Here is a 21,086-nt window from a genome sequence, read left to right on the forward strand (position 1 = left end):
GGACCACCCCAGCATCCATCATGCTCTCTGCACATCTACACAGAACCGGAAAGTTCCAACATACCCAATAATGCCCCCTTAGAATGAAAGGAGGCGGTCTGACCCTAGCACGGAAGTGCAAAGGACAGTGGTAAAACGCGCATGGATGTCCCTGACGACTATCCCGGGAGCTACTAACTATGGGATCCCCGTGGAAATATAGCTCTTTTTTTATGCTGGAAGAATTTTTTGACCTTTCCAAGTGCTCTAGCTTAAGTAAGATAACATTACTACCACGGCAGTGTGAAACCACAACACGCAAAAGAAATGAATCTTCGGCTGCTACTAAATTACCTTCTGCTTTGTTCTGCCGCGGTGCCATCATTGTCAGCGGACAAGCGAGCACGTCTCACTGTTTCGACACTCCAGATATCGCTGCACCCGACGGTAGCTGCACGAGGGCGCAAGTTTACCGCTACCAATGAAGCTTTTCTGGTTAGCTGTTTTGATGTTTCATCAAGCCCCTGAGAAGTTGACATAAAGGACGTGGCCGGTGGGCACGGGAGGTACGGAAGCATCTTTGCAAGCTATCTACCTCAAAATACTTTTAGATTAGAGTTAAGGAGGTGTTTTGCATTTCGGTAGCTATTGGTTATTCTTAATTTAGTAAGGTTATGGCTGTGCAACAGTCGTGGTGCGTTGGCGATTTTTCCCCAACCTTAGCGCTGCTCAGATGTGTTGCAGATTAATATAAACATCTACACAAACAGCACGAACGCACTTGCGTTAGCATAGCATACACATAAGTGGAGAATAGAAAGATAGCCCTGCATGCTCAATGTGGCTGTTATTCCACTTACTTCGCTAGTCGTCCTGCAGAACTATCTCATAATGACCTTGCTTCCTCCGATGGCTCTACCAGCCTTACTCCGCGCATAAAATAGGCACACAACACCAACCAACAAAAGTTGAACTGGGCAACATACTTCAGGAAGAAGATTTGCACTGGCAAAAAGACAGGCACTCTTTCTTACTGTCTCGCCATAGGTTAGTTTAGCTGCGAGACGCTTTTTGCATTGCCAACGCTCGAAGGCCTCACGCCGCAATGAATTCGCTCTGTTTTTTTGACAATTTCATCGGTAACATCGTTTGACAGATTAGAGAGGTGTTGTGAACAGGAACACATACACTTTCTCGTTGTCATATTATTTGATGAGGATACGCGTGCTTCATCATCATCATCATTACCAGCCTATCTACGCCCACTGCAGGGCAAAGGCCTCTCCCATTATTCTCCAATTCCCTCGGTCCTGTGCCAACTGTGACCAATTTATCCCCGCAAACTTCTTGATCTTATCTGCCCATGTAACTTTCTGCCGCCCCCTGCAACGCTTCACTTCTCTAGGGATCCACTCTGTTACCCTTAATGACCAACGGTTATCTTGCCTTCGCATTACATGCCCTGCCCACTTCCATTTCTTCTTCTTAATTTCTACTAATATTTCTTTAACACCCGTTTGCTCCCTGACCCACTCCGCTCTCTTCTTGTCCCTTAATGTTACACCTATCATTTTCCGCTCCATTGTCCGCTGAGTCGTTCTCAATTTAAGTTGAACCCTATTAGTGAGCCTCCAAGTTTCTGCCCCATAGGTGAGTACGGGTAAAATGCAGCTGTCATACACTTTCTTCTTCAGCGACAGTGGTAGGCTGCTATTCATTATCTGAGAATGTCTGCCATATGCACCCCACCCCATTCTGATCCTTCTAATTATCTCTGCCTCATGGTTGGGATCTGGGGTCACAAATTGGCCTAAGTAGATATATTCGCTTACCACTTCCACTGCCTCGCCACCTATCTCAAACCGCTGTGCTGTCCCGAGGTTATTCATCATTACTTTAGTTTTCTGCATATTAATTTTCAGGCCCACGGTTCTACTCTGTTCGCCCAGTGCGGAAAGCATGCTTTGCAATTCGTCCCCCGAGTTACTTAGCAAGGCAACGTCATCAGCAAATCTGAGGTTACTGAGGTATTCTCCATTAACCCTTACTCCCACCTGTTCCGAATCCAACGTTCTGAATACTTCTTGTAAACATGCTGTGAATAGCATTGGAGAGATTGTGTCTCCTTGTCTGACACCCTTCCTTATAGGTATTGTACTGCTCTCCCTATAGAGGATGATCGTAGCTGTAGAGCCATTGTAGATATCCTCTAGTATTCTTACATAATGCTCATCTACCCCGTGGTTCCGTAATGCCTGAATGACTGCTAGGGTTTCCACCCAGTCAAATGCTTTCTCATAATCTATGAAGGCTATATATAGGGGTTCAGTATACTCAGCGCAGTTCTCTATCACCTGATTGATCGTGTGAATATGGTCCATTGTTGAATAACCTTTACGAAACCCTGCTTGTTCTTTAGGTTGACTGAAATCTAAGGTTGCAGAAATTCGGTTTGCGATTACCTTGGTAAATACCTTGTAGACGACTGACAGTAAGCCGATCGGCCTGTAATTTTTCAAGTCCTTCATGCCGCCTTTCTTATGGATTAGGATGATGTTCGCGTTCTTCCAAGATTCCGGTACCATTGCGGTCATTAGGCATTGCGTATACAGGTTTGCCAGTTTTTCAAGGACAATTTCTCCGCCATCTTTCAAGAGTTCTGCTGTTATCTGATCCTTACCAGGTGCTTTGCCCCCTTTCATTTCTTTCAAAGCCTTCCCTACTTCTTCGGTCGTTACTGGTGGGATGTCTATCTCCTGTGAACTACTGTCTCTTTCGGCATTATCCTGTATGTCCTGGCTACTGTACAGATCCCTATAGAACTCCTCGGCCACTGTGACTATTTTATCCCTATTTGTGATGACATTGCCTTGCTTATCCTTAAGTGCATACATCTGATTTTTCCCCACGCCAAGACGTCTCTTCACTGCTTTCAGGCTACCTCCGTTCTTTACAGCGTATTCGATCCTCTCCATATTATACTTCCGTATGTCAGCTGTCTTACGCCTATTGATTAGCTTCGAGAGCTCCGCTAGTTCTATTCTGTCAGCTGCGGTGGAGATTCTCATTGTTTGCCGTTTCCTTATTAGATCTTTAGTCTCCTGTGAAAGTTTACCGGTATCCTGTCTAGCCATAGTGCCCCCGACTTCTACTGCACACTCTGTGATAATGCGTGTAAGGTTGTCGCTGGCTTCCTGTGTCGTAAACTCGGCTTCCTCGTTAAGAGCGGAATATCGGTTCTGCAGCGCGATCCTGAATTAATCTACTTTACTTCTTACTGTTAGCTCATTTATCCGCTTATTTCGTACAAGCTTTTTGCGGTCCCTCCTCAAATCTAGCCTAATTCGAGATCTTACCATACGGTGGTCACTACACCTTACCCTTCCGAGCACTTCCACATCCTGCACGACGCCTGGGTTATCACATAATATGAAGACTATTTCATTTTAGTGCACCCCATTCGGGCTCCTCCAGGTCCACTTCCGACTCTCCCGTTTACAGAAAAGGTATTCATTATGCGTAGGTTATTCCGTTCTGCAAACTCAACTAGTCGGTCGCCCCTGCTATTTCTACAGCCCAGACCATAGTTCCCAACTGCCTAGTCTCCAGCCTGATTCTTGCCTACTTTAGCATTGAAGTCCCCCATAACTGCGGTATACTGTGTTTTTACTTTGGCCATTGCCGATTCCACATCTTCATAGAAGCGTTCCACTACTTGGTCGTCGTGGCTGGATGTAGGCCCGTAGCCCTGCACCACGTTGAGCTTGTACCTCTTATTTAGCCTAATTACAAGACCTGCTGCCCTTTCGGTAATGCTATAGTATTCGTCTATTTTGCCAGCTATGCTTTTACTGACTAGAAATCCCACTCCCAGTTCTCTTCTGTCCTCTAGACCACGGTAACATAGGACGTGTCCATTTTTCAGCACCGTAAATGCTTCGCCTGCCCTCCTAACCTCGCTAAGCCCTATTACATCCCATTTAATGCCCTCTAATTCCTCGAACAACACCTCCAGACTTGCTTCGCTAGATAAGGTTCGCGCGTTAAACGTTGCCAGGTTCAGATTTCATTGGCGGCCTGTTCGGATCCAGGGATTCTTAGCACCCTCTGCTGCGTCACAGGTCTGACCGCCGCCGTGGTCAGTTGCTTTGCAGCCGCTGGGGACTGAGGGCCGAGGGTTAGTTGGCGTATTCATGGGAGGTTGTGGCCATTACTACACCAGGGTGGCCAATCCTGCTCTGCTGAGGTAGTGCATTGCCGGCAATGGTCGCCGGGGTCAAGCCGTACCCCAAGCCCCTTTGTGCAATTCCATCACTACGCGGATTTTTTTTTATCCGGTTGGAATTGTCCGGCACCGGGATTCGAACCACGGTCATTCTGCACGCGAGGCGGGTGTTCTACCTCTACGCCGTCGCTGCATCTCCCATCGCTGCGCCATCGCTGCATCGCGTGCTTCATATTTTGTATTAAAATGAGGAAATGTACAGGGTAAGGCAGATTAGGGGACCATTTCTCAAGAACGAATGTGTTTCTCCGCAGTTTTTAAGTCACTAGCATGTCCGAATAACCAGGGCTGGCTCTTTTGCAGCACTGCGCAAACTACTTGAACTGTGCGTGTTGTGACGTCCGAAATTTTGAAATTTGGAACTGAACTCACGGCACCAAATTGTGCAACCGTTTTTGTTAAGAAACAAAAATGTATGCGCGTGCGAAGTAATGTAAAGCTGCCTATAATTTTACTTAATTACATTACAGAATAATGTTTTTTACGAAACACGTTACACAACTATATTTATTTCTTCAACAGCAAATGCTCTCGCAGTAGCTTAGGCTATGTATTTTGTAAAGCGCGTCACATGGGTACCGTCCAGATGTTTAGAGAAGAACGAGAAAGCAACCACCCCGCGTGGCAGTAGCTAGAAGTGTGGAAATAACACTCTCAGGCATTGTCCAATTCCTTTAAACAGGTGCTGCCAGAGGAAAAACCTGCGCGCATTAGCTTCCATCAGTCGCTACAGTTGTGCCCTCTTCTCTACATTCGCGTTACAACATATGTTGTACCGGATTTACTTGCAATTCGCAGACGCGTCTGCAGCCCGAACACTTCCATGCAGGTTCCAGGCGCCATCCAGCAACATTATAACCGGATTTTCCGGTAGCACAGAAGGAACTGTTTGTATTTGGAAGATGAAATGCCTAAGTTATGTTAGAAAAAATATGGGCGCAATGGCACCAGTGGTTCAAGGCTGGAAAGCAGCAGAGCTGAGGATCGACCTAGCGTCTCCCCGCTATAACTGCGGATTCTAAGAAAGCGAGGGTTGTCATACCCCAGCAGTTCAAATACGTCTTGGACGGCCCAATACAGGAAAGACCACTAAAGTATGAACAGTGTTTCATTCATTCGCAATCGTTGCCACCTCCTTCGGCGTCGTCTTCTGACGGCACAGCCCAGTAGGGCAGGGAAAATCCTGTTGTGGCGCGCCCTCGCCCTGTTAGACTGCACTTCTTCGTTAGCTGATCCGATTAGGACGCTTAATAGACGCTCGGAAGCTTTCTAGAAAACACAGCGTGAACGCCTAAAAAACAAACATAATTCTATACTTCGCCGTGAAGTGGCAGCATGAACGAGCACAATACAAGAACATCCGTCACGCCTCTTTTCTGATCAGTTGCGCCAGGCCTGCAAAACAAGTGAGAGAATGTGATACCTGAAACATTTGGCCACCTTCGCAATTGAGACGCGAAGACTGAGGAAGCACTGGAGATGGTGTTCTTAAGCTTTAACTTGGCTTTTGTTGGGTCCGCCTCATGTTAAAAACATGGCTAAAAATCTGAGCTTTTTTTATGCAAAGTGAGGTAAATCAAACCCCACAATCCACACTCCTAAATTAAAAAAATCCAAACTTCGCAAGTCCAAATCAAAGCTGAGCCAAAGTTCAAAGCCTACGCCCGCCCTACGAGCTGGAAATAAAATTCTTAGCACCCCGCATATGCGATGACGGTGCAATCGCACAGACGCTGATTGTGTAACGTGATGGACCCAAGTTCGAATACGACCAGGGGAAGCGTTGTTTCTTGATGAGCGCACACGCAACAGCTATTTGTCAGTTCCTTGCCTCCTCGCCTCCTTTGATCACACTTGAGTTGCCAGAATATTCCCTCTCGTTACTTCGTCGAGCGGAATTTTTAATGGTCCGCACACACAGAAAAGACAAAGAGCGCTCCTGTTAACAGGGCGCTCTCTTTTAAAACACGTCCTTGATTCTGGTCGCTGTAAACAAACATAACTCGCCACCTCACGTTCATTACGTGCAGTGTAGCTGGTACGAAAGATGAATTGGTACATAAGGTACGCTATCCCGACCTAGTCTCTGGTTCAAGGTACCCGCTCCCCTCACGTGGAAGTTGGTTCCCTAAACGAACATCTCGGCGCTGAACCCAAGGGGTGGAGGTGCGGGATGTGTGTTACCAATATATTGCTCCGGACTGTTGAGGATTCTTCCATCTAGGTTACCGCGGCCTACTTCCTTCACTTCCGAAAATAACAGCTCCTACATGCGCTCTGGAAGTGTATAAAAATCACGGTCATTCCAAGCCTAAAAAACAATTTTTTTAACATCTTAAGACACGTTTTCTTACCTCCTGCACGGAGAAAGTTTTTGGACACGTTCTTCTTCTCGTATCATGTCGCATCAAAACTCATCCGGCGCACTACCGGAAGCCATGATGACATTCATAACCGGCATATACGCACAAGGCCTAGTCCTCCAGTTGTGGCGAGAATTCATCCGTCGCGCAACCACGTTCGGCACGGCCGCGGGGGATGCCATAAAGTATCCCAAGGCATTTGACTGCATTGTATCCCGTAATTTCTGACTGTTTGGCGCACATCGGTCAGGCAGGGCGCGTAGAAAAAATATCCGCCATTTTCTTGAAGGTCCGTACAGCACTCATGACAGTAGGCAATAGCGCACCAAATTCCATAGACGTACTATTCATTGTCACAACAAAATTTTCTTATCTATAGCCACTCCTATACAATTCGGGAATCCCGAACGTTCCCAAAAAGGTCGATTATCCTGTACCCTCAAGATTGATTACCTATACGGAAACCATATAACGTTCTAGTTCACAGAAGACACTGGCAACTTCGTTGACGAAACACCAAAGTGGCGCTGAATTATTGCCGAAAGACACCCAGACTCGCTGGCATTATCTGCTGAGCCACCGAACCAAAGAAACTTCTCCTGCAACCAAAATGCCTGGAAGAATCTTCTCGCAGCATAAAAACCTCTCACAGCTGACTTGCTCGCACTGGAATAAACCCTCAGTTTGCTTCTTTTACTTATAAAACATAGTAGTCTAAATATCCAATCAATCTCTCAGTTGAAATACACCATCACAAAAATCGGAGTTATCAAACTGCTCAGTATCCACCGATTTGGCCTATGAATTCACGAAAGGCTACACTTGTTTCAAGGATTTGTCATTGGCCTTCTCCCATATTCGCCCCCGTACCAGCACGCTATCGCGTGCTATTGTTTAGAAGTGATTGGTCATATCTAGAAAGCCGTGAAAGTGGAACTGCCAGTAAACTTCAACACCTCTACTTCCAGATTCGAGTACAGGGATGTGGAATTCCACAAGCAGTTGGTACAAGCACATGTCTACGCTCAAACGGCCCGCCCAGCTGCTAACCCCATTAAATTGTGCACTGTAGGAATCATGGCCCCTCTTACTCTACGAAATAGTACTGAAAAATCCCCATTCCTCAAGCCGTCACGCTCACAGTGTTGCTGGTGGAATGTCCCCATTATGAACTCTAGGCTACACGCGGGCCAATCCAAGACGCAAGAGCACTCTAGAAAGGTGTAGTTGGGTTCGCCACGACGCGCAAAAAATAGACGCCGCCCAGGGACGTCTTTACGACGCATATGCCGTGGCCCTGATCAATAAGCGAGACCAGATTTCCCAAACCGCCAGCTCCCTCTCGGAAAACGGGAGAGAACAGAAGATATTAAAAGTTGTTAACAATCAACGCTTGAGCATATACCAGCTGGTTTAACGTCGTCAACGGGGGCATAAAGAGCCACATAATTCAACCATTGACGATATTTTTGGCTCAGAACGATGTAATCCACATTAGCTGAATTGAAAGCAACGCAAATTGACACTATGCCAGTTATATGAGACGATAAAGCGGGTCCAAAGGTGTCGCTCTGCGTGGGTTACACAGCCCAAGGGGGGATTTCTTATTTTTACGAAACTATAAATTACTGATCCTAGTTAGTTTTGTTACTGCGTGAGCAATAGAAGGAGCCCACCAGCGAAAACTTCGCGGACTATAGTTCGTGAGGTTGACAGAAAAGCAGAGTCCAAGAAACCACGTGGCTGCGATTGGTGCTGCCTCCTCACGCTTGTCGACATTTTCTATAGAAATGCGAAGTCGAAGTGTGGCTCCTCATGTTCCTTTACTGACACCCCTTTCACGCGTGGTCTCGAGGGGTCCTAAGACTCTCGTCAGTGCTTTTAGGCTTGGTCAAATCTAGTACGCAACACGTTCAGTCTGGCAAAAAAAGCGGTTACCTTCGAAGAAAGATCTCTAAAACGCAAAAATTTCGCCATTAAAACTTCGTAAATCATTCCAAAATCCGCGATCAATAATTCCAAACCCAAAATCCGCTCTAGTCAAAGTGCCGACGACACGAAACCAAATGAAATCCTGAAATACAACGACAGCGCCGTCGGATAAACGTTGGCTTTATAACGTGAGGAACCAAGGTTAAAATTTGGCCACGGGAAACGTTTTTGTTCCTGTTGTATTAATTGTAAGTCGACTGCGGAGTTTTTGGGTAATGGGCTCTCGCCATTGAGTCTAAGGACAACACGCAGTAGCTCGCGATTCTCCAGATATCGGAGCGGAACCGCATCATATTCTTCTGTTCGTCGGCGCGATGTAAACCCGCGTAAGTGGCGCTGTGCCGTTTTGGGTTGGCTTGTTTTATTTGTCGTAGTGTGTTCTATGTTTGCTGGCGGGCCAATCAGGACTTAACGAAATTATGTCATCTCTTTATATCAGGCGGATAATCACCTTACAACACTTGAACGGTGGCGCAGGTAGAGGCGCTGCCCAAACTCAATATATGCGAGGAACCCCATTGTCTGCTCTCGGGCACCTGCGTCTTGTAGGCTAAGTTTCTTTTTTTTTTTTTTGAAGATCCACCACTTGCGTCACTTGTATATCAGGTGCTCTGCGCTTTTGGCAACGCTGGGAGTTTGTGATAAGTTAACCTGTTCTATGTGTAGACTGTACCTTCCTTTTGTAAAAACGTAAAGCCATTTCACTCAACGTGAAAGCCGTTGGAAGTACAGAGCAGTGATTCGCCATAATTGTCTGTAGGGCCGTTACCCGCTCACTTCTACCACCCAATGGAATTCCAATTTCCAGCTATTGCAGTGCTCGTGCGCCCCTGTCTGAAAATGCACCAGCGGGAGTTGTGTTGTTTTTGCGCACGTCTTTCCTCCTGCGCGTGCCGTCGTTGCACTACCACCTTTTGTCTCTTATTATCGTAAAAACCAGCCCAACGAGCCTTCCTGGATAAATGGACGCGGGCGCTACCGGTTAATTACGTATATTTTGCCTCAATTGTAGCTATAGTTTTCTTTGCGCTCAACAACGGGGAGATGCATGACAAGCGCCACCGGTTGACCAATTTCGACCACTTCTGACTATATAAACCGCTTGGCTTTCGAACCCTCTGCGTTACGCCGCGATAACAACCGGTACGACGGCATGCAGTGTGGCTCTACTTGGGTCTAATGAGAAAGCTACGACGACAAGGCGAGCCCCTCAAGTGCTCTGAACTTAATACGTTCTGCCTACAAACTTCCAGTTCTACCATAGCTAAACCTTCATGTCCTTGCTGCCGGGCATCATCAACAATTCGAACCCTTCCAACTCCCGATACCCGGTTTAGGTGACACAAGAGATCCTCGGCCGCACTTGTAGGCCTTTCTTCTGAATCTCCTTGGCTCACAGCGGTCCCAGCGGATCTACCTTGGGGAAACAGGTTGAAGCAAACATTAGTGTAATCGTCATTGTCACTCTAATCCCCCCTAGCCTATTTGTTTCATGCCGGACGAAGTGTTTTCCTATTGAACTTCACCAGCTCCTGTCCTGCGCTTCCCAAGTAGATTCTTCCCTCCAAATTTTCTGATTTCGTCCCTCCATCGAGTAAACGCTTCCCCTTCTCCTGGATACGACTCGCCTTATCCGGTCTGGAACCCTGGCTGTCAACGAGTTCACACTTCTAACTACATGGCCGGCCCAATCCCATCTGGTTTTCCTAATTCGAACCGTGATATCATCTTAAGTTCGCTCCTTGATCCGGGAGCCTCGTGTGTATTCTTTAGGATTAATCGCTATCATCCCTCTTTCCATGGCTTGTTGGGCCGACCTATAGTATGCTTTCAAGTTGTTTAGTAAGGCGCCAACTTTCCGCTCCGTACGCCATCACCTACAGCGTGCATTGGTGGCATTCCATTTTTTTTCGGTGAGAGAGGTAGCTTTCTTTTTATTATTCTGGAGTTCTTGCCCAGTGCACTCTTGCCGACACTTATTCTATGCCAGATTTCTTACTAGTGATTTGTATCAGCACTGACAACTTGCGAGAGGTAGCTACACTATTCTAAATGCTCTAGCGTGGCGTTGCATAAGCTGAAGAATGCCCCTTTGCCATGCTTATTTATGGTAACTTTATATTTACTTATGGTTATTTGTATTCCCACGGCCAAGCTCTCCTCACGTATTTTTAGTTCTTCACGCATAGTAGTTACTCACATATTTTTCGATGTTCTGCTGACCCACTGGGCAAGTCGATGTTGTCTGGAAACTTTGTATGGCTCAAGTATTCTCCATCCATGAAATTCCTGAGTTGTCCAGTCAAGCTTCCTGATTATCTTCTACAGACCTGCTCACAGTGTTCATGAAATTCTCCCTGTCGCGCTCCTTTTCTGCTGGGGGAATTTTCGATTTTCTTTTAAAGCATTCTTCTACCCCGTAGAGCTCTTATATGCGTCGTTTAGGTCATCTCTATTCCCAGGTCTTTTATTGCTTCAAGCACTGCTGCGGTGCTCGTTGAATAAAAGGCTTTTTCATATGCTATACCAGCCCTGTAAATGTTATATTCCGCGGATTTTCGAATTACTTGGTTGATGACGTTGATGGGATTTATTCTAGAAGATCTTTTTCTAAACCAATGCTGTTCCCGGAGTTGTTGTAACTGTAAGCTGTCGCTTAGCGATTGAATATTACGTTGCTGAAAGTTTGCTTACAACGAAGACAAGGCTGAATGCACTGCAATTCTTACAGTCTTTCAAATCTCCCTCTTTTTGAATCAAAAATATGTTGGCGTATTTGCAACCACGGGCATTATTAAAGTTCTTATGCATTCTGAAGATAGGTCAGCCAGCCTTCGCATGTTAATTTCCCCTCCCTAGTTTTAAAGATCTATTCTTGCGCCGTTGTCACCTGCAGCTTTTTTTCTATTTTCAAGCCCTTCACGGCCTACTGATCAGCGGGACCTCGCTAGAGAAGCTTGTAAGATCAGCAATTCCATCTGGTCTAACATCGCTGGCTTAAAGTCGCGTGAAATTGTTGTGTTTTGCCTAATGTTGCTTTGAATGTTTCTGAGCGAGCACAGTCTGTCTTTCCCAAAAAATAAATTCTTCATTGCTGGTTGTAGGCTTGCTCCGTTTTCTAGAGTTTCCTGGATCCTTGCCATGTTGTACGCCGGGACCAACTTGATCGCAACGACTGCTCCTGTTTCTTTAATGCTGAAGAATTCCACGGTGTCGTCTGGTATTTCCCTGGGGATTAGGAATCCGGCGCTTTGATGCCACTATTCTTGAGGACATCCATAGTGCAGAATGCGTCCGCTAGTCAGTATAATGACGCCTTCTTCTGTTTTTATACCTTCGCGAAACGCTAAATTATCCTACCAAAGGACTGGCAGCTCCTCTAATAGTAAAGCTACGACTCCCACACTAGATAGGGATCGCGCGTTTAGCGTTTCCAGGTTCAGATTCCAAAGGCGGCCTGTCTGACCCCCGAGATTCTGAGCACCATCTACTGTATCGTAGCCCTGAACGCCGCCATGGTCATGTGCTCGACAGCTGCTCGGGACTGGGGGCCAAGTAATGGGTTGGTCAATCATGGGAGGTGAGCCAAACTACTACACCAATGTGGTGAGATGCTGATCTGGTGAGGCAACGCTGTTTGTGTCCCTCAGAGACTTCGAACTCGCTTCATGAATACAAAAAAAGATGCACTGGGTTCGCTAGAAGTCTGTCTTCTTACCATGTCCACAAGCAAACAAACTCCCAGAAGCCTTTCGTATGAGCATATAAATTCATAGCTCCGCCCACGCAACTACAACTTATTAGCTGGACTAACTAAAGAAGAGACAACAGCAGTCGACGCTGGTTCACTGCGTTACTGCATAATTTGAATATTTCTAGGTGTATGCACCTTACTGCGGCGAGAACGATTACTGGGACTTGTGCGTTCGTGAACAAATCCGAATATTGATTTTCTTTAGGACAACCGCAATTGAGCATTCCAAATATTTATTCAAGAAACAACTGTTTGAATTGCATGCATTTATTCAAGCCTTTACGTTTAATATATAAAGAAGTTCTTTATGTAATTGATGATAACATGATTTCTTTGCTGGAATCTAATTTGTTTTTTGTATTCCAACGGTACAATCTCCGTAGCAAATTTCTGAGATTCTGAATCACTAATATTCAAAAAAGATTTCTTTTACTTCTTCGATAGTTCAATACCGTTGATTATATTCATTATTTTTCGATGGCGTTTTGCGGAGTTTCCCTTGTTCTTTTACTTTGTAACCTAGCGAACCTAGCAATGACCCTAATATTCTAGGGTGGATAAGTTGTTTCTTGCAAAATTGCTTCGAATAGGTAACTGTAAACGACAAAACCTCCTCACGGTCCTATATCCCTGTCGTCCCTAAGACATCTGTCTTGAAGCCCCTTGTCTTCCTAATCCACATAATTATCTGCATGATAACATAAACCCGTTTTTATATTGTCGCTGACGGTTGTATGCAATACAGAAAAAAATGTCTGACCCTCCGATCATTGTAAGGCTTAAACCGATCTTAATTTCCGCTTAGTGCCACACCTGCACTGCCGAAACTAAACTTCGACAAGTGCAAGTGCATGAGGGTAACTCGAACCTGCAGGACAACCACCGGAAACAAGCATTCCCTTAATGGCACGCGCACGTGAGTATACGACTAGCACTGCGAACCTCGCAATGGCCTTTTTCCGAAGTAACTTTTCCCGATCTCCCGCTTAATTAAAACAGCAACTCTACAAAACCTTCGTTCTTCCGAAAATTCAATACGCCTCATCTGCATGCGATCTGAATTCCGCCAACCTCGTGTCCACTCTTGCAGTCATGCAGAATTGGTCCGATTGTTTTATGGTTTCTAATTATTTCCGTACAGCCAGTGTCAGAAAGGTAAAAAAACATAAGTCCCGAATCTTGCATGCCGTCGCATAATACCGCACTGATGTTTTAGATCAAGGAGACCATAGAACGCTGCATTTTTTTAGTCACCACATACGCATCATCACGCACTCATCATGTCATATATGTTTGTGAGACAAGCAGCCGAACTAACATCTATTTTAACTTGTTCATCTTAAATTTTTTATCCATCTTGACTCTTAACTTGCCTGTTTCGAGGACCACTGTTTTTAGACATTTTATGTCGCTGTCCTGCTATTTAAATTTAGTTTTTATTAGTTTTTGTCTGTAAATCTCGTCTATAACGCCTCAAGCCCCTGAAAGCGAATAAATAAAATGAAATAAAAACAAAACGAAAGCTGCTCAAGCATCACCTAGTCTAGGTTGCCGTCAGCTGTAATTGGTGTATGTGCAAGTATCACCACAAGTGACAAGCAGATACCTTACAGCAAGTACTGTTAGCGGTAACACTAATTACACGGCAATTAGGTATGAATGAGCATGAATTCATGAAAATATTAATAATAGTCACTTTTCAATGAGTAGGCAAAAAATGTTTACGAATAGATTACGTGTCCGCATTTGAGCTTGACTAAAACTCTTACTTGCCGGCCTTTATGACGATGCGATGGCTCAAGACACACTTTCTTTCAGATAAACAAGAATAACTCAAAACGTACAAACTGAAAATATGCTGGGCGCGGCAATTATAGCCACCGTACTTTTCATGCTGCTTCTTACTCAAAACTGCATTTTGGAGAGCAGCGTTATGCCTAGTGACTACACAGGTAAGTATCACCACTATACTATTTTGGGAAAACAGAACCCTGGCAGCTACCCGCCCGATAGGTGTGGCGAGAACGATGCTACGAGGGATAGTTAAGCCGATGACCATTCAGCAGATCCAATATTGGGTACTGCTACATGAGTAGTGCGGTGTTTAAAACGTGTTCTGCGTTTGTAAATTGTAAGGTTTAATTACATTTTGCAAAACATGATGGGCTGTTGTAACCGGACCAATTAGCAGCTCAGGCGATCAGCATACCAAAAACTAAGATAGAGAATGCTGCAAGTTACTTTCCTGTAAAACAAAAAAATGTTGTTTTATTCATTGTGATTTCATGGTACAGGCACAACACAAAAATTTAATTTCGAGCTCTGCTGGAAGCAGGTGGACTCCTGTTCCACAACAGATGCTTGTTTGGCACTATGAAGAAACGCACCCCAAAATGAAACGAACTTACGTGCTCTCCATATTTAAAAAATATCAGCTGTATCAATTTAACATGCTTTGCCAACCGCCAACTGCTCAGTCACCCTGTCAGTATTGAAGGTTTCTCATGTCCGATCCGCTGGACTTGAATGCACTTAAAATGTTTCAATGGCACGGCTATGTGCAACCCCTAACGAAACCATATGAGCAAGGCATTCCTTGCCCCGATAATAAAAATTTACCTTTTTCTTGCATATTGCTTCGTCCGCCGACCGCACGGCTTTTCGCGAGAAACTAACAATGCATCTGACCTAAATGGTTTATGTTAAAATGGCTTTCTAGTTGAACCATGTCAGTAACAATCTTTTAGTGACCCATGCATTATGATGCCTAATACTTATGTATATTGCTGTTTTATTTCCAGTCTACGATTTTGCGTATTTTACTGCCTGATTGTTTCCTTTCTGAGCGATGTTTTTCTTCCATTTCTTCGTCTTTTCTTCCTTTTTATTCTTTTTGTGTGATGAAGAGTCCCTCATATATTGTATGCCCCCGCTTTATGTAATGCCTACGGGCCCTTAAGGCTTCATTAGAAATGAAAAATAAAAGAAATGAGTGGATAATTTACCCAGCTTGTCTACCATTCCTTTTAAAACAAGTATATGCCCATAAAGTATTACTAAAGCGGACGCTTTGGTTTGTATGGTGTACGAATTATGTTTTAGCACTTCCAGAATTTTAATTACTTAATGCCGTGCTATTGAAAGAGAAATGAACTCGTCTTGCTGGTGGTATTTTTTTACTGAAAGAGTCCAGACAATACCCGATGTGTACATCAAAAGAATGTATTCTGAATAATACAGCCAACACCGATTGCTTTTCATATATTTTTATACACGTAAAAACATCCTACCCAAGATCACCTTACAAAATTCGTAATAGGTTTTGTTGAACCCGGTTTTTATATAACTTCGAAGCATTTAGAGCCGTTATCAACTTTTGATTCTCGTATGTTGCGTTCGTGTCGACCCATTTTTAAGACGACCTAAGTTGGATATCACTTTTGCATACTGTTGGCTAACTCGTCACCACAAACCATTCCATTTCTTCGCGTTATCTTGAAGTCCAGTCATGCGTGCGTTCACTCGGCAAATTCACGTGTACCTTTGAGCAATTCTATACGCCTGCTTGCCCACTTGAAGAAATTTTAAGCTAAAAAGTGTTTCCTTGACACCACTCATATTTGATTGAGGAAGCGTGTCTCTTAATGATTTCGTGTCTACGCCTCAACCTTAACAGAGATGACATTTTAAACATTTTAAACTAATTGATTACAACAATACTGCAAATAATTTTCGAACAGTTTATTTAGCAGCAAAACCTCACGTATCCGCTGGTACGCTGCCAGGACGTCCGAAACCAAGCGTTTATAGGGTCTTTATTCTACATAAAAAAGTGTTATGGCTTCTCGTTTATGTTAACAGTAAGGGTTGCCCCTGAAACAACAGCTACGTATTTGGGACCTTTTACTAGTTGCTGCACAATACGCGGTGGCGGCTTCGGGGTTCTAAACAGCTCGTAAACAATTTTGTGCTGCTTTATTTCACGCGAATGTTTCATTTTTTCACTAACGCCTGTCTTTAATTGATTTCAGAACATTCTAACACACCCGAAGACGGGAATCCAGGTATGGCTGTATTTTTAGAATTTCGCTGCTTTGCTGAGGGTCATGGCAGTTAAACGTTTTAGGTGTTGCCGAATTTCTTGAACATTTCAAGCTGCGTCAAGTCAACAAATGGTCGTCAAGAAAGAAACGGTAAACACATGGGCATCGAGATTCAATGTTAGTGTAGGAAATTTAGCTTCAAAATAAATGCATGCAGATCGAACGCGTCGCCATTCGATTCACCATATCTTAACTACGTGTGGCACTTTGCTTGATGGATGTTTCGACGTCTGGGTATTCGATGATGTTTTGGAAATCCCACGCTCGCTGTTTTACACGCTTGTAACATAAAAATACTGTACGGCATTCCAAACTTTGCACACTGTTGGGTAGTTGGAGTATGATGCGCTTTCACACCTGATGCCCACGGAAAGTTACCAACCAAGTTCCAAAGGAAGTTTCATGCTAGAAAAACACTTGCAGAAGAACGCGGCGAACACCGCTATATTACCAGCCCCTGTGTTTGCCGGATTTTTGTGCGCAGGTCCCACAGAGCGATGATTGGCTGCTAAACGTTCATCTGGATTTAGGCTACAACCCTAAATGCTCGTCAACCGCCTCGACAAACTTTAAAGCTGAGATTGTAATTATATCTACCGTGGTTGTGGGATAAACAAAAGATTTTGTTGCCAAAAACACACGCATTCCTTAACGAAGCAGTCGCGTTTTAAAATGCAAACTGAAAAGGTGGTTTGTCATGCGGACCAAGGGACCAAAGGCGTATGTGGCCTGACAGGGGCCTCAGCCACCCGATTTACAGCGTACATAATAACACGTCTGTTCACAAATTTAACCATAATAGGACAATCGTAATAAAAAATAGCAGAAAGCAAAGTCATTACTACATATCCTATGTATTATACAAAGCATAGGTCTAAAATTTCCAGAAGGATCACAGTGTACACATAAAAGCAGCAATTCGTACGCATGAAGTTTGATTAGTTACACTACTATTTCACAATTACGTACGAATGTATTTTTCTTTGTAATTATTCTTAATTTCCACCTTTAGGGGAACATCTATACCTATATTTCAAACCCTTAATTATATATCAGTATTGCAAGCGTTTTGCCTAAGTAACAGTTCTTTGACCTCTTTTTTCTACGTACGTTCACTGGCGCTGAAGCTTAATTTTTCTCCCAATGTATTTATTGCTTCAGTTGACTAGTACAGGATAGATTGCTTACCATAGGTCGTTCTTACTTTTGGAGTGTGCCGTATTGTATGCCTGAGATGGTAGCCAGAAGATATATTGTTAACTTGATTGTGGGTCTTTTGCTTATAAATGGTATGCAGAACCTTCATGTAATGGATTTGGTCAGCTTGAAGCATTGAATATTCAGTGAATAAAGAACTTGTCCTGAAATCTCCGTAACCGTCATGATTATCTAAATATATAAGCAAAATTCTTTTTTGCAGTACAATGAGCCTGGTATAATTAGTTTTAGTTGTGATCTCCCACACCAAACTCCCGCAGCCTAATATAGAATGAATGAAAGCATTGCATAAGTTTTGTTTCAACCATAGTGGTATATATTACCCGATTCTATATATGAGGCCTATACTTTTCGAGTTCGGTGGGCGGTGAGCACTCTGCGTGTTCCACGAAAGTTGTTCTTCAAACCAAACTCCTAAGAACTTCTGTTCTGTCACTCGGTTTATCTTGGTTCCGTTCAATATAATCGGGATTTCTTTGTCAACATTTTTATTGTACAGCCTACATATCACGTAAGTTGTCTTTGTAGCGTTAGGTTGCAATTTATTATCTAATAACCAAGTGGATAATTGTTCCAAGGAAACATTTACTATTGAGTGAAGTTTAATTATATTATCACATGTGAAGAATAACCAAACTCCCGCAGCCTAATTTAGAATGAATGAAAGCATTGCATAAGTTTTGTTTCAACCATAGTGGTATATATTACCCGATTCTATATATGAGGCCTATACTTTGAGTTCGGTGGGCGGTGAGCACTCTGCGTATTCCACGAAAGTTGTTCTTCAAACCAAACACCTAAGAACTTCTGTTCTGTCACTCGGTTTATCTTGGTTCCGTTCAATATACTCGGGATTTCTTTGTCAACATTTTTATTGTACAGCCTACATATCACGTAAGTTGTCTTTGTAGCGTTAGGTTGCAATTTATTATCTAATAACCAAGTGGATAATTGTTCCAAGGAAACATTTACTATTGAGTGAAGTTTAATTATATTATCACATGTGAAGAATAAGTTAGTGTCATCCGCATACATTGCAAGTTCTTGCGGACCTTCTATATTTATGATGCCATTTACATCCTCAAAACCATTGTCACACTATACCGTATGAGGGCATTCGATAGATTGTGCTATACGGCTATAGCTGCCGGCCATAGTGTCCCATTCGACCCTAGGTCCGTAGCACCTGGCCAACGCACGTATAACTACGTTAGAGGTTTCCTAATATCCCGTCCGGCCAGACTTCAATTAGGTAACATTACGTCCGAGGTCGTAAACTGCCTTCAATTGGCAGACCCCTGGGAGCAGTCCTCTCCCCGCTGCCACTTAAACTAGTATGCTTAATATCCAATGCAAATTAGATTAGGTCCCAAACTTCCGACGAAGCCTCTATGCCGACGATAAAAACCTTTGGACATAGAGAGGCAGCGACGCGAAAAAAGAAAGCGCCCAGCAGAGAGGAGCCCAGATTGTCTTCGATGAGGCAAGAATTTCAGGTATAGAATGCTCCCCAGCTAAACTTCTTCCAAACTACTCATGCCCCCAGCCAAACAAGTCTCCTAGCCACCTTCAAACATAACAATACGTATTGGCGGAACGGATGTACCGACAGTGCCCAGCATAAAGATATTGGGAATAATTATCCAAAGCAGTGGTGCCAACACTCGCTCTATGGCACAACTAACGATTCAAGTGGACCAAACAATTGGACTAATACGGCGTGTAGCAGCCCGGAATAAATTACTTTAAGAGGCTAAAAGATTCAGACTAACTTCAACACTTCTAATCAACCGTATTACATACTCGCTAACATACCTTAATCCATCTCCGATTGAAATGGGCAAAGCAAATGGCCTTATTCGTAAAGACTACAAGACAGCCCTACAAATACCCCAGATAACTTGCACTGCCACATTACGACAGTTGGGCATCTACAATACAGCCAAGTAACTCATAGAGCCCCACAGGCTGAAACAGCTATTGTGACTGTCGGCATCCCCTACCGGCCAAGAATGCATGCACCGACTGAATCTGCGAGCCTCGCTAACTACGGATTTCATAGTCCCCATCCCCCATAAATTCAATCAACTTCTCATTCGCCCTCTCCCGTAAAACATGCAATCGGTACACAGTCAAAACAGCAGGAAACAACGAGGCCGAACTTTAACCAAAAATACCCAATAAACCCAAGCATGGTATAAGTGGAAGTGGTCGACTATTGGCGTCAGGACGCCTATACTGTGACGGCTCTGTATGACCCCAACATTCCACATATCAATGCCCCTACTCTCGTCATCATCACTGCAGGGCAAAGGCCTCTCCCATTAGTCTCAAATTATCCTGGTCATGTGCTGAGACCCATTTATCCGCGCCAGCTTCTTGGTCTCATCAGCCCACCTAACGTTCAGCCACCCGCTGCTCATCTTGCCTTCTCTAGTGATCCACTCTGTCACCCTCAATGACCAATGATTATGTTGCCTTAGCTTTACATGCCCTGCCCACATCAATTTCTTCTTAATTTCTCTAATATGTCTTAACACGGGTTTGTTCCCTGACCCACTCTGCTCTCTTCTTGCCCCTAATGTTACACATATCACCTTTTGCTCCATTCCCCGCGGAGTTATTATCACTTTAAGGTGAACCCTCTTAGTGAGCCTCACAAGTTTCTGTCCCGTAGGTGAGTACCAGTAACATGCAGCTGTCATATACTTTCTTCTTCAGGAACAATGGTAGGCTGCCATTCATTACCTGATAATGCCTGCGGAATGCACTCCACCCCATTCTTATCTTTCGAATTTCCTCTGTCTCATGGTCGCGATGGGGGAACACAACTTGACCTAATTAGATATATTCGCTTACCACATCCACTGTCTCGCCACCTATCTGAAACTGTTGTGCTCTTCCAAGGTTATGGGTCATTACTTTAGTTTTCTGCACACCAATTTTCAATCCCACGGTTCGACTCCGTTTGCCTAACGCGGTAGGGTTCTTTATAATTCCTCTCCAGTGTTACTTAGCAAAGCAACGTCATCAGTAAGGTTACCGGGGTATTCTCCATTAACCCTTATTCCCACCTGTCACCAATACAAGTTCTTAATACTTCTTAGAAACATACCTGAATAACCTTGTAGGGATTGTGTCTCCGCGTCTGCGCACTTCTTTATAGGTGTTTTACGGTTCTCCTAGTGGAGGACGATGGTAGCTGTGGACCCATTGTAGATATCCTCTGGTATTGTTATATAATGCTCGTGTACACCCTGTTTTCGTTATCCCTGAATGACTGCTGAGGTTTCAACGGAGTCAAATGCTTTGTCATAATCTATGAAGGCTATATATAGGGGCTGAGTATACTCCACGCACGTTTCCATCACCTGATTGATGGTGGGAATATG

At 44.1% G+C, this 21,086-nt stretch overlaps 1 long non-coding RNA gene across 1 annotated transcript in view; it reads left to right on the forward strand.

Annotated features, from left to right (window-relative positions):
• LOC144152450 (uncharacterized) overlaps positions 1-21,086 on the forward strand; it is an 88,542-nt gene that overhangs the window by 11,073 nt on the left and 56,383 nt on the right. Inside the window, exons 2-3 of the long non-coding RNA XR_013319168.1 lie at positions 14,192-14,325; positions 16,405-16,437. This is a non-coding gene — a long non-coding RNA (uncharacterized LOC144152450). The remainder of the gene's footprint in view (positions 1-14,191; positions 14,326-16,404; positions 16,438-21,086) is intronic.

The sequence above is a fragment of the Haemaphysalis longicornis genome, unplaced genomic scaffold, assembly GCF_048455015.1.
Source record: "Haemaphysalis longicornis isolate Haplotype H1 unplaced genomic scaffold, Haemaphysalis longicornis Haplotype H1 scaffold_9, whole genome shotgun sequence".
NCBI classification, from domain to species: domain Eukaryota; kingdom Metazoa; phylum Arthropoda; class Arachnida; order Ixodida; family Ixodidae; genus Haemaphysalis; species Haemaphysalis longicornis.